This window comes from Pinus tabuliformis, chromosome Q (assembly GCF_031772625.1).
Source record: "Pinus tabuliformis cultivar Carrire ecotype Pingquan chromosome Q, CPIR1, whole genome shotgun sequence".
Classification (NCBI taxonomy): Eukaryota; Viridiplantae; Streptophyta; class Pinopsida; order Pinales; family Pinaceae; genus Pinus; species Pinus tabuliformis.
The window spans coordinates 680,836,908-680,850,224 of NC_142296.1; positions in this window are offsets into that span (position 1 = coordinate 680,836,908).

Consider the following 13,317-nt stretch of genomic DNA (forward strand, 5'->3'; position numbering starts at 1 on the left):
CAGATTTCTGGCCAATGCAGGAATATGCAGAACACTCGGAAGTGTTCTAACCCTTCCACCTTGCAACTTCAACTTTACTTTTCCACGACCAACAATTCTAGCCTTCCTATCATCCCCTAAAAAGACATCACCACCATCGTATTTCTCATACTTGCATAACTACTCTCTATTGGGAGTGAAGTAAAAGAATGCACCTGAGTCAATCAACCATGCCTCATGATCTACATGTGTACTTGAAGAAGCCAAGTACACATCCCCACGTTCATCTGAGGTGGTTTTCGCCTCTGCAGAAGGAGTATCATCAAATCCCTTTATCAGGAGCCTTAGATTTACAGTCCCTTTTTTAGTTCCCTTCCTCTCCGCATTTCCAGCACACCACCTTTACAGGTTTTCCTGGAGATTTAGATCTCCCTCTAGATTTAGATCTCCCACTCGATGACTTATTTTTGTTTCTATTATGGGACTGTCCTCGTACAAACAAGGCATCACCATTCTGGTTCTCCATATTTTTTCGTCTCATCTCCTCCGTCAGCAAGGATGAGACTATTTCATCAAATTGCAAGGTAGTTGCATTGCTACCAATTACAATAACCAGACCATCCCACGAATCTAGTAGAGAACACAAAAAACTGATGCACTTATCTTCATCTGAAATTTTAATATCAATAGATGCGAACTGACTTACCACACTATTAAATGCGTTCAAATGCTCTGTCACCAAGTCTCCAACTTTCATCCTCAGGTTATACAGCTTTTTCCGCAGGAACAGTTTATTCACCAGAGACTTAGATTGGTACAAAGTCCCTAACTTGTCCCACAAAGCCTTCGTTGTAGCTTCCCCTGATACATTCGGCAATATTGAATCTGAGACACACAATTGTATTGTGCTCTTTGCCTTCCGATCCAACTTCTTCCATTCTTCATCAGACACTCTCGTTGGTTTAGTACCCGGATCTACTGCGATCCACTGATCTTTATCCACTAACAGATCCTCCATCTTGAGTTTCCATAACTCAAGACTCTAACCATTAAATTTCTCGATCTCTATCTTTCCACTGCTCACCATCTTCTTTCACCACCAGAATCGATCCCGCATATCTCCCACTGAACGGGGTCTATCACAGGCCCGAGCGAAACCCCTCAGCAACAAAGGTGTCCCCTTGAAGCCAAAATAGCTCTGATACCAAATGTAGGTTTTAACCCTGTTCAGAAATTACCTGCGTACGAATTCTAAAACACAGAAAATAAACAATGCAAGGGCATAACACATAAAACACATATACACAGAGATTTTCCCTGGATCCCAAAACTGGGACTACCAGATTGATTTTTCATTATGTTCCTTTCAATGCTATAATATTTATACATCCCGAAGCATCCAATACCATGGACCGAAAAACCATCGCGTTCAAAACCATGGACCGAAAAACATCGCATCCAAAAACCTGTGCGAAAATCATGCACAAAACCATAGGTGGGTCCACCCAACATAACATAGGTTCCAAAACCAAAATTTTCTGGGGCGCTACCCCGAACCCCATAGAGTGGGGTTACCTGCACCCCTCAAACTCCCTGTGACCCCCCCCGCTATGCAATCGGCACAACGAATGGGCGCTCTGCCCCCCCCCCCCCCCCCCCCCCTAACCCCTCGGTTGACTACGTGGGCTAGTCGTGGAAAGAATATAACACAACCCAACAGTGGTGCCACTCACAGAGTGCCACATGGCACCACTCATATAGTTCCACATCTTTCCACTCATAGAGTTCCACATGGCAGTGGTGATATCATGATGACATCAACATCATTTTGACTATGGACCCCTAGGTTCGAGTTACATAGTATTGGTTGACCAATAGGGTAGAATTTGGGGGACATGTGGTTCCACTCACAAAGTGCCACGTGGAACCACTCATAGAGGGCCATGTGACACCACTCATATAGTGTCATGTGGCAGTCATGATGTCATGATGACATCAACAATAGTTTGATTATAAACCCCTAGGTTCGAGTCACATAGTATGGTCATATGGAGGGTTTAAGCACCAAATATTAAACTTGTTTTGGCCCAAATTTTCAAATTTATGTCATCCTTAACCTAGATTGGGGAGGCACCCACACATACATATATGTGTTCTCTAGCAATGCTAAAAGGTGTGTGTTCTCATCATTTTATTTGGAATTAATGGATAGATCGAAGGCGATTAAATTCTATTTGAGGTGCAAGTGAGGCCCAAAAGCACTATTAGCTTGTTGATTATGTCTAAGGCCTAAAGGCATTGTTAGCATATTGTTTACATGTGAGGCCCAGAGGTATTTTTTTGTATCGGTTATGTCTAAGTCCCGAAGGAACTATTGGCATATTGGTTACGACTAAGGCCCAAAGGCACTGTTAAAATATTGGTTACATCGAATGCCCAAAGGCACAATTGGGATATTGGTTACATCTGAGTCTCAAAGGCACTGTTAGCACACTAGCATTGTTGGAATACTAGTTATGTCTAAGGCTTGAAGGCATTATTTGCATATTGGTTATTTTTGAGGCCCAAAGGCAATGTTGGCATATTGGTTATGTGTGAGACCCGAAGGAATTGTTGGCATAGTGGTTACATCTGAGGCTTGAAGGCACTATTGGCATATTGGTTACGTATGAGGCTCGAAGGTAATGTTTACATACTAGTTACGTTGTGAGGGTGAAGGACATGATTGGCATATTGGTTACATTGTTAGGCCCAAATGAAATATTAATTATGTCGTGATTCCCAAAGGAACTATTGATTATGTTGTGAGGCCCAAAGGCACTATTGGCACATTAGTTACATTTTGAGGCTCGAAGGCACTATTGGCATATTGGTCACATTGTGAAGCCCAAAGGAACCATTGACATATTGGTTACAAGGTCGAGTTCAGTTTCACACAAATTTGGTATACGATTAAGCTTGAAGGCTTATTCTTTAAGTGCTATCATCGTCACGGTGTTAGGCATTGGAAAAACGAGTATTGGATCATCATATATCATGACATATTACACAGTAAGATTGTTGGTTTGGATTTGTTTGTGCCATGGAGATCACAAGGTTGAGTCCCATCAAACTGGCAAAAAAATAATTTTATGTGGGGTTATTGGTGCACTGGAAGGTGCATTTTGTTAAACTCATAAAAGTGCATTCTATAGAATCATAACAATGAATTTTGTCGAACGTGCTCTAAAAAGGGAATTTTGTTTATTGGTTAATTTGTATTATGTTTTTGGGATATTTATTAAAGTTCAAATTAATTTTTTGAAAAGGGGAAATGGAAGAAATATTTTTGTGATCTAACAAGGTGACAAGAAGAGTTGTGAGGACACGTTTAATGTCAAGAAGCTATATTTCTCTTGTTGTTATGTTCTAGCCTCATGAGTAGTTTTTTTCTAGATGATCAAAATGAGAATTGAAGAAGTTGTTATGGTTTCAAATTAGTGAAAATATAGTTACGGTACTGACATGAACATATTTATATTAGTGTATTTTCCTCGATGCTTCTAGATCCAGTTTGTAATATTGTGAAAAATGGTCTTGTTGACAAGGTTAATCCTCTTTGTAGACAGAGATGACCCCTCTAGCCCAATGAGTGGGTCTAGCAACTGAAGTGACAATTAATTAGACATCTTCATAGGTTATAATTGAAAAGTAGAACAAAAGAGATGACCTGTCTCATTCTGATGCTAACTCGATTTCCTTTGTTGAAGGCCTCGAAATGCTTGTGTCACGAACTTGTTCCTGCTTCTCTCAGTGCTTATGTACCTGCACAAGTGATCAAGAGACAACAAAGCATACCAAAACCAATAGAAAATCAAATGATAACCTACTTACCTGATCAAGGAATTCCAAGCTAATACATACATGAACATATATATTTTTGGAAGATGAACCCATAGTTGTATATTATTTAAAAAATAAAGGGAAGATTACAACCATAGCCTTCATGTTGAAAGGCTATCCTTGAGTGGTAATCCAAGTCCAAGCCAAGAAACTCTCCAAACACTCCTTCTCCAAGTCTAATGAATAGCCTCTAAGCACAAGCTCAGCATAGGGGTGCAAATGGACATAGACCAACCATTTGGGAATGGGAGAGGAGGAATTTATAGGCTTGCAAAGGAGGTTAGGACTTCTCCAAAGATAGGATTAGGCCCACATCTCAATGAAGTAGCTCATAGGGATGAGACCAAGAGGTCAAATTAGGAGGATTCGACCTCATCTATGTGAAACCACCTCCAGCTCGCCGCTCTAGAAGCTTCTAGATCACAAAGCTTCTCATCCTCTTTGGGAAAATTTCCTTTTTGAGACCATCGTGGGTATGAAAGGGAATAGATTGGTGCCATTGTTGGCCTAACACAGTGCAACAGGTGACCATCATGGTTTTGAGCTTCATAAGATCGATGACACTCATTTTAGGGTTTCAAGAGCTATTTCTTCAAGGAAAGCTCTAGATATTTTCCAAGAAAAGTTAAAGGAGGGATCTGAACTATATACATAGATGAGTATACTGTATAATGATCATGTTTCGGGCACTTCATGGCATGTCACAGGGAAGTGTAGGAGGCGTGAAAAAATATTTTGTAACAGATGCCCCCTAAAGCATCAAGGAAGAACGAGGATTGATGGTTGAGTTGCTTTATGAGCTCTTGGAAGGATGAGGACATGCATCGTTAGGAGAATTGCAAATCAAGGACGCATATATATATATATATATATATACATATATGAGATCAAGACATGAATCCATGGCATGGACGCGGCCATCTAGATGATGAATACTATAGAAAAAGATCCATGGTATGGATGCAGCCATCAAAATAACGAGAATCATCATAAATATAAACTCTCACGGTATGGTCACAGCCATACATATAGTAGAAACATGTGTACAATCATGAATGACATAAACTCCATGCAGCATTAATCATAATAGACAAGACTCAGTGCCTTGCACTCCATCCTGACCCGATCAATGTACGAATCCTAACATGTGAATAAACGTGTTGAAGTCAAACATGCTAAAAAACCACCTGATTACCAGCCAATGATGTGGACCATTAACAGGTATGAGAGAAACCACCAATAATGACAATGGCTCTCATGGTACAATAGTAAAATCCATGAATGTGATAATGAAGCAGAGGTCAAACACTCGTGGAATCAACTGATCGAAAGCCAATAATGAAGACTTGTCATCGGATGCGAAGAACTGGCCATTAGGGCATGCCAACTCTAAGGTGTTGAAAGGGAGTTTCTAGGTCATCTTCCTGGATGATGAGCTGAAGTCAACAGGAAGTGACCCATCAAAAGAGGGAAATGATGAATCCCCCATCATCGACACAAAACAAGGAATAAAGTGGAATAATATTCAAGAACGTAGCAATGACTCAAACAATGTATAGGTAAATAACTGCAAATTGGACTTCTCTTGAACATATTGGTAACACGACTCCAGAGTGTGGCATCATCTGACTCGACATATGAATAAGGTCATGATGACAGTATGGAATAGTCAAATGAGAGGAAAAATGGATGACCCAAACCCGGGAGGACAAGTGACTAAGTGAGGATATCCCAAACCTGACATGAGAGCAGAAGAGTGTCATGTTCAAGAGCGACATGCTGCCTATACAAAGGATGTTTCATCTTAATTTTTGCCCTCTATTTCTGGTGAGTACCCAATTATTTTTATCACAAGCTTGAAGGGGATAGCATATGCTTGTAATGTAAGTTCATTCTTTGAATGAATCCATCCTAGTAAGTTTTACGAGCCCTAGGAAGGAGAAGCTCGGTCTTGTCATGGTGATGAGTCTTTTGTCGTAAAGATTTAACAAGTTCGATGTAAGAATAACTCGGTACCTTTTTCATGTTTAGATATTTTGAAAAAGAAACGAAAAATAAAACTCCATCATGTCCCTTTTCTTAATTTGTCCCTTTAATCCAAAAAGGTAGAAAACAATATCAGAGGGAACCTCTTGACCATATCGACCAAGGTGTACCTTTTCCGTAAATAGTCAACTTCAGCCCTGAAAAATGGGTAAACTTATACTGAGGTGATGTCGATTCATTTACTTTAACGAGTTCAAAACGACAAGTACTCGGCAATCTTTATAATTTTTGAGAGTCAGAAAAGAGCTCAAATATGACTCCACGGGGGTTCCTTTTTCATTTGTTTAATGAGTCCAAAAAAGAGATAAAATAAAACTTGCCAGAATCGGTCAATAATGATCACTGTTCACATTGAAGGCACCTGTAACTACACAAGAAACACACCCATCACCAATATCGAGAGAAAATATTAAAATATTATGAAAATATTGACAAAATGACTTTTAAAACTTATAAATAGGTAAAAGTAATTTCATTTTTTACCATTTTACCAAACTGAGCTCTGAAAGTGCTTTTTGTGCCCTAATTCTCTTTATTTTCCAGTGGTTGTTGCAGGAGATCCAAGGTACCATTTCATGAACCATCTGCGACAGGTAAGAGCCTCATCCCTGCTCTTGCATTTTATCACTTTTTTATGCATTTTAAATGGTGATTTTGATGCTAGAAAGGAGTTTTTCAAAAATTTAGGGCGTTGGCGACCATCGCGAGTATGGTCATCGGACTCGCAATGGTCATGCTTGAGCCTAAAGGCTCATGCAATGCCATCACATTGTTCGTAAAAACAGGCGTGATGGTGTCGAGGACAGTTTGAGAAATAAAACTCTCTTTTAAGCAAAATTTGATGTTTTTGATCCATGAAAAAGGAATTAATAAGTGTTAAATGTTGTTTTGCAGGAGAATATGGTCTTGGAGTGGAAATAAAGAGGCCATGAGGCCAAAGACCATCAAGCAACTCAAGATCCTGAATTCATAAATTCTTTGAGGAATTGTGGACTGCTAAAATTCTTGAGGACCATAGGTTAAGGGCTTAGGTGGAATTGCCACCTTATCTGATTAGCCTTTAGGATGTAGATCGAGAGATCTTCATCATAAAAGGGCAAGAACTGGAACTTGAGGAGATTGATATATTCTTCATCACGGGATTATCCTATCTAGGAGAAGTGGTCCAACTCTTTGGATCTCTCCTAGGAGGTGAGAGTACAAGGAGTCTAGTCCAGAGGTATTGTCTTGGTGCCAAAATAACCAACGGAGGTAAGGTGAAGATAGCGAAAATCACCAACAACCTCGTCTTGAGAAAAATTTTGTTCACTATGGCACGTGTCCAGCATGCAAACCTTGCATGAGGCTTCAAAGTCTCAGTTCCAATATGCTATCACATGTTTGACCCCCACCGTCTTCAATTGGTGTGGAGGCCTTTTGGAAAACATGAAGCGACAACTGACCAAGGGTAAGCATGGACACCTGAAGCAATTCGGGTTCGGTTCTATACTGGTGACCTTCTTTTTGGAGTGAGTGCCCCTCTTCTGGTATCAATGGGCAAAGGTTCCACATCTTGCCCCCCATGATCTGAGACTCGTGAGACGGAGACAGCTCATGCCTCGAGGAGGTACAGATCAACATATGCATTATCCACCACAGTTTTTTGCTTGGATAGAATGCCAACTACTTGTGTTAGATGACTATGCTTATGCTGGGACATATTTTAGGTGGGATCCAGATCTATTTCTGCCACTAGGTGAATAGTGGACTAATGCAGGTAAAAACTTGTTTTTTGGATTTTTTCAAGCTTTATGATTTTTGTAAAAGCATAAACTAAGACTCAACTTGTGATAAATGTGCAGATGTAGGACCAGAGATATCACCAAGCATGTCACCAATAGCATGGCGAGTTTCACAGCAGATAGTAGTTGCAGACTACGAGGAAGAGATAGACCCCTTAGCTGAGATGGAGTGTAATTTGGAGGCGATAACTCATGGAGTTACAAAGTATGCCACTATTGATGATGTTCCACTGCATTGGAAGAGACACACTATGGAAGTCTTTGTGAGACTACATCAAATACTAGGCCAAGTGATCAGGGAAGTCTTGTGCTATCATGAGCACCATGTCGTTTGATAGTTTATCTAGTCTTTTACACATTTTGTAGGATTTGAAAGCCAAGTGTCCCAAAACACTCTATTTTTTGACATTTTGATGTAAACACTTCGGTAGATGGGATATATATATATATATATATATATATTTCTACTTATGTGTTCATAACATGATTCAGTTTTATAAATGACGCAAATGCCTATCAAGAACAAAATTTTCTAATGCATCAGTTAATGTATTTAAATTACGTGGAATATGTTGATATGTAATGTAATCAAAATTTCTTTCCAGCAATCTAACATGTAGATACATACGCAATATTTGTGGATCTCTCATTGAGTAGTGATTGTTTAATTGTACACAACGAAATGTGAATCCAACTTTACAACTAAATCCCTAATGCCAAGAGAAACTGCTTCTGACAAGAGTTCAATAACTGCACTATATTTAGAAATATTATTGGTTGTTCGACCAAGGAAGATACCTTGTAAGTTAATCAGCTCGCCATTAGGGTCATAGAGTACCCATGCTGCGGAAGAGAGGTTTTGTGTGCTATGACAAGCACCATCAACAAAACCAACGTAATGGCTTGATGACATCTACAAACCGAGTGGAACACAAGGTAAGAAGAAAAACACATGTCTGAAAAGCAAACAAACACACCAAAAATCAAAGACGCACACTAATGTAAAAAAGTTATTACATGAATTTCACGCATACTACTTTTTTAGATACATCCCATTACGGGGTTATGACAATGCATTTCCCTCATAATCACATAACTCAAAGTCACCTTTTTGTAAGACACGCTTGATGATGTAGGGTCCATGCCACATGGGTTCGAACTTGCTTGCCCCCAATTTATCATTGGCTTGATCATAAAGGACCAAGTCACCTTCAACAAAAGTGCAAGGAGAAACGGTTTGGTCAAAATGAGCTTTGACTCGCTTCTTTTGAGCTCCAATGACCATCGCAACAATGCGATGAGTGTCGTCAAGCCTCTCAAGATACAGAAGTCGCTCCTCTTCAAGCGAGGTATTTAGAAGAAGTTCGATAGCTAGTTTAAACGAAGGAATTTAGCATTTGATTGGCAGAGTTGCCTCTAAACCATACACCAGTTGGAATGGAGTGAATCCAGTGGCCGTCTTAGCAAAATTTCTGTAAGCCTAGAGAACTGAGAATAGCATTAAATGCTAATCCTTTCTATGCTTCCCAACGGTATGCTGAAGCATAGTAATCAAAAATTTATTAACTGCCTCAACTTGGCCATTGCCCTGTGGATAATGAGTTGAGTTATCATGTTGAAGGCCCAACTGAGCAGTTAGCTCTGCCATCATGTGCTGATGAAAATGTGATCCATGGTCAGTCACGATAGCTTGCGGAACACCAAAATGTGTTATGATGTGGTTAAAAAGGAACTGAGCAATAGTAATACCGTCAGCATTGTATGTAGGCATCACCTCGGCCCATTTAGTAAAATAGTCACCAATGACGATGATATAACCATGCCCCCCGGTCGAGCGAGGGTTACATGTCATGAAATCAATGCCCCATTTGGAAAATGGGCCAATGGTAATTACTGGGTGTAGGGGTGTGGGTGGGGCGCGCTGCTTGCGGTTGAAAATCTGGCATTCATGGAATTTTTGGACAGATAGAATGCAATCTTTGAAGATAGAAGGCCAGAAATAACCAGCGCAGAGGATTTTCTGAGTAGTGGCATATCCAGACATATGACCACCACAGGCACCAGAGTGGCAATCATTTAAGACCCGCTCAGCCTCTTCTAGGGTGAGACACCTGCGAAGAACAGAGTCCACACCAACCCGATACAATGTATCACCAAGGATCCGATAGGGTTGGGACTGATGTCGAATGCGGCATTGGTCATATCGGGACAAATTAGATTGGAAAGTCTGTGTTTGGAGATAAATAATAATGTCTCCATACCATGGGTCAAGAGTGTTGATCAGAAGAAAAAAAAGTTTCATTGAGTATCTACTTAGTTAAATTAGTTGGAGTGCTTGTAGACAGAAGAGCAGATCAACTCAACAAAGATGAGTGATTTCTTTGATTTCGCAGCAGTAAATTCCAAATCAAACTCTTGCAGGATAATGATCCATTTGGAGTATTTTCCCCTCAGTATCTGACGAGTGAGTATATATGTCATGGGGTTGCAATCAGAAATCACGGTGGTTTTCCGTAAAAGGATATAGTGTTGAAATCTTTGGACAACATGAACTGCTACAAAGGAAAGCTTATCGATGTGAACATATCGAGACTCAGTATCAAGAAGATTTTGACTCAAATAATAAACTACATGCTCATTTCCATCATTGTTATCCTAAACTAACACCATAGCAATAGTGGTATCGGTTGCAGCCAAATATAGGAAGTAATCGTGATGATAATCAGGGGGATGCAGTAAAGGAACACTGATCAACATGTTTTTTAAAGCATCGAAGGATTTCTAGGCAACTTCATCCCAAATAAAAGGTATCCCCTTCTTAAGTAAGCGAGTAAAACCCTTGGCAACTTTGGCGTAATTAGGGACAAATCAACGGAGAAAATTATCCTTTCCCTACAGGCTCTACAATTGCAGTAATGATGTAAGGGGGGGTAAGTTGACAATGGCCTCAACTTTCAAAGGATCAATCCTCATACCTTCACAAGACACCACAAAACCTAAGAGCCGACCAGATTCAACGCAAACCACACACTTGTGTGGATTGAGACAAATATTGTAATGCCAGCATCCTAAAAATATGGCCCTTAAGTGATCCGAATGGTCACGATGCTTAGCCAAATGAGCTAGTAAGTCATCGAGGTATGGCTGAACAATGTTTCGAATGTCATGAAATTCATAACACATTGCTTGTTGGAAAGTAGTGTCAGCATTCTTCAAACCGAAAGGAAGTTTTTTCTAAGTGAAAGTACCCCAAGGACAGATAAAGGTTGTTTTATGTTGATCAGTGGGTGAAATGTTAATCTGGTTATAACTAGAAAAACAGTCCATGAATGAAAAAATTTCACTCCCAGCACATTCGTCGATGATTTGGTCAAAAAATGGAGTAGGATCATTTTTGTTAGGATAAGCGCGATTGATATCATGGTAATCAACACAAACATGTATCGTGCCCTACTTTATGGCAACAAGGATGATATTGGACACCCAATTCGTCAATGGAATAGGATAAATGAAACCCACTTTCAAAATATTCTCCACTTCTGCTTTGATAGTAGCACCCTTTCGAGGGTGCACAGGGTGAAGTCGTTTTCGAACAAGCTTAGCACCAGGATAAGTTGTAATCTCATGCACCACTATTCCTGGATCGATACTAGGAATTTCCTCGTATGACCAAGCAAAAACGTCTTGAAATTCTTTAAAAAATTGAGTATAAATCCCGATCTCATCTGGAGAACAAGAAACCCCAATAGGAATGTTCTCGACAATTCCAAGTTTAACGGAAATGTTTAGAGGCATTGTAGCAGTGATGTTTCCCATATTACCCTCCAACAAGGCTTCATGCACCAAGACAAGTGACTGAAATGGAGGTGTAGGATAATGAGAAACAGATGCTTCAAGACAGGAAGGCATCTCATCGAGGCTAGGAAGAAAAGAAAAACAATGATGTAGACTGTTCCATGGAATTTCATCAAGAGACATGACCTCAATGATACTCTCATCCCTGGGGAATGTCTCGTTCAAAGGATCTGGAGAATCCCAAGAGCCAAGCCAGGGAGATGCTGTGTAAGTGTTTAGGTTCATACTGAAGACAGTATGACTTTCTGAAGTGGTCGTCGAAGCCAAGACAAATTCTTGATAATTTATCTCCAATGGACTTAAAGGAATAACATTCCTAAATGAATCAATCTGATTTGCGGTAGGGATAATCGAACAATCCATAGAGTCTGAGATCATATTGATCGAATGAAAATTTGGAGTTGGCAGAGTAAAGATACCCACTATAGCAAATTTTTTGAAGAGACCTGCCCCCACACTTTCGTAAGGAATCTCAGTATTTTCCACGTAAGGAACGTTGTCATTAGATGAACCAGAAGAAAAGAAGGACAATTGATAAACCGTGACAATTTTTCCATCATGAGGAAAATGAAGCACATGGAACAAAGAAGAGATCACACAAAACATGGCTTGGGTCTAGCTTTGCCCAAGAAGAAGGTTGTAGTTGAGATTGACATCTACAACTTCTACTTCTAATTCAACAGTCTTTCCTTCTAATGTAATTGGCAAGTTTGTCAGAATATTGTAAGGACGTGAACCTCTACCGACAAATGCTTCGAGGGTTTTCGGAGACTGGTTAAGAGAAGGAGATTTAATGGATTTCCAACATGAAACTGACATAATGCAGATAAAATCACCTTCATCAATAATCGTCCGATGAATCGCCTTTCCTTTGATAAGGACCTGTATCAGAAATCAAATCTGATGAGGAAGATGAGGCACGTGATTCTCTAGATGGAAAATAATCAGACTTGAATCAGAAGGATCGATATCACTTATAGCATACAATAGTGACTTTCGTTGTGTTGGAAAGGATTGGAGAACCTCCAAGGAAAACATTGTTGAAGGTGCTTGAGCTAAATCCTCAACAATATTGTAATGTTGTGCAGCTCTAGAATTCGGATTGAAATATGACTTCCGAAGAACACCTTTGGGAGGTGGTCAAATGATGGACTAACTGTTAGGGCGCTCGATATGGAGTGGACCAGAACTAGACAGAGTATAAGTAGAAGGAGTATCAGTAGCTTCTTTCTCCATTGTCTGTTTAGGTGTGGATTGATGTTCCTTAGTTCAAGTAGCGATCGAGATAGGTGATGAAACTTGCATCATAAACACTTAAGAACCTGAGGAAGCAGAGGACTGCGGTTGGTCTACCAACTACATATATTGTGATGGAAAGTGTTCTTTTAAGACAGTCAGAGTCCCTTTTAGCAAGAGACTAACTTTAGATCGTCGAGGACAATCCTTAGTGTAATGATCCTCCACACAGATGAGGCAAGGATATTTCGGTTTTCTTCTAGAAGCATCATCAGTAGATGATTTAGGAGGGTCCTGTTTTGGGGCATCGACTTTGGCCTTACCTTTGCCCTTATTTTTACCCTTAGAGGCCTTATCTGTTGCAATAGACTGAACAACATGCACCTCAGAAGTTTTACCAGGACTAGATGAATTTTTAGAGGGATTATTAGAACCAGTGTTCGAGACATATTTCTACTTCGAAGAAGCTTTCACGGAAGTCTGAGACATGGAACCAATCACACCATCAACAGGTGGTGCATTAGGAGACTTTGATGTT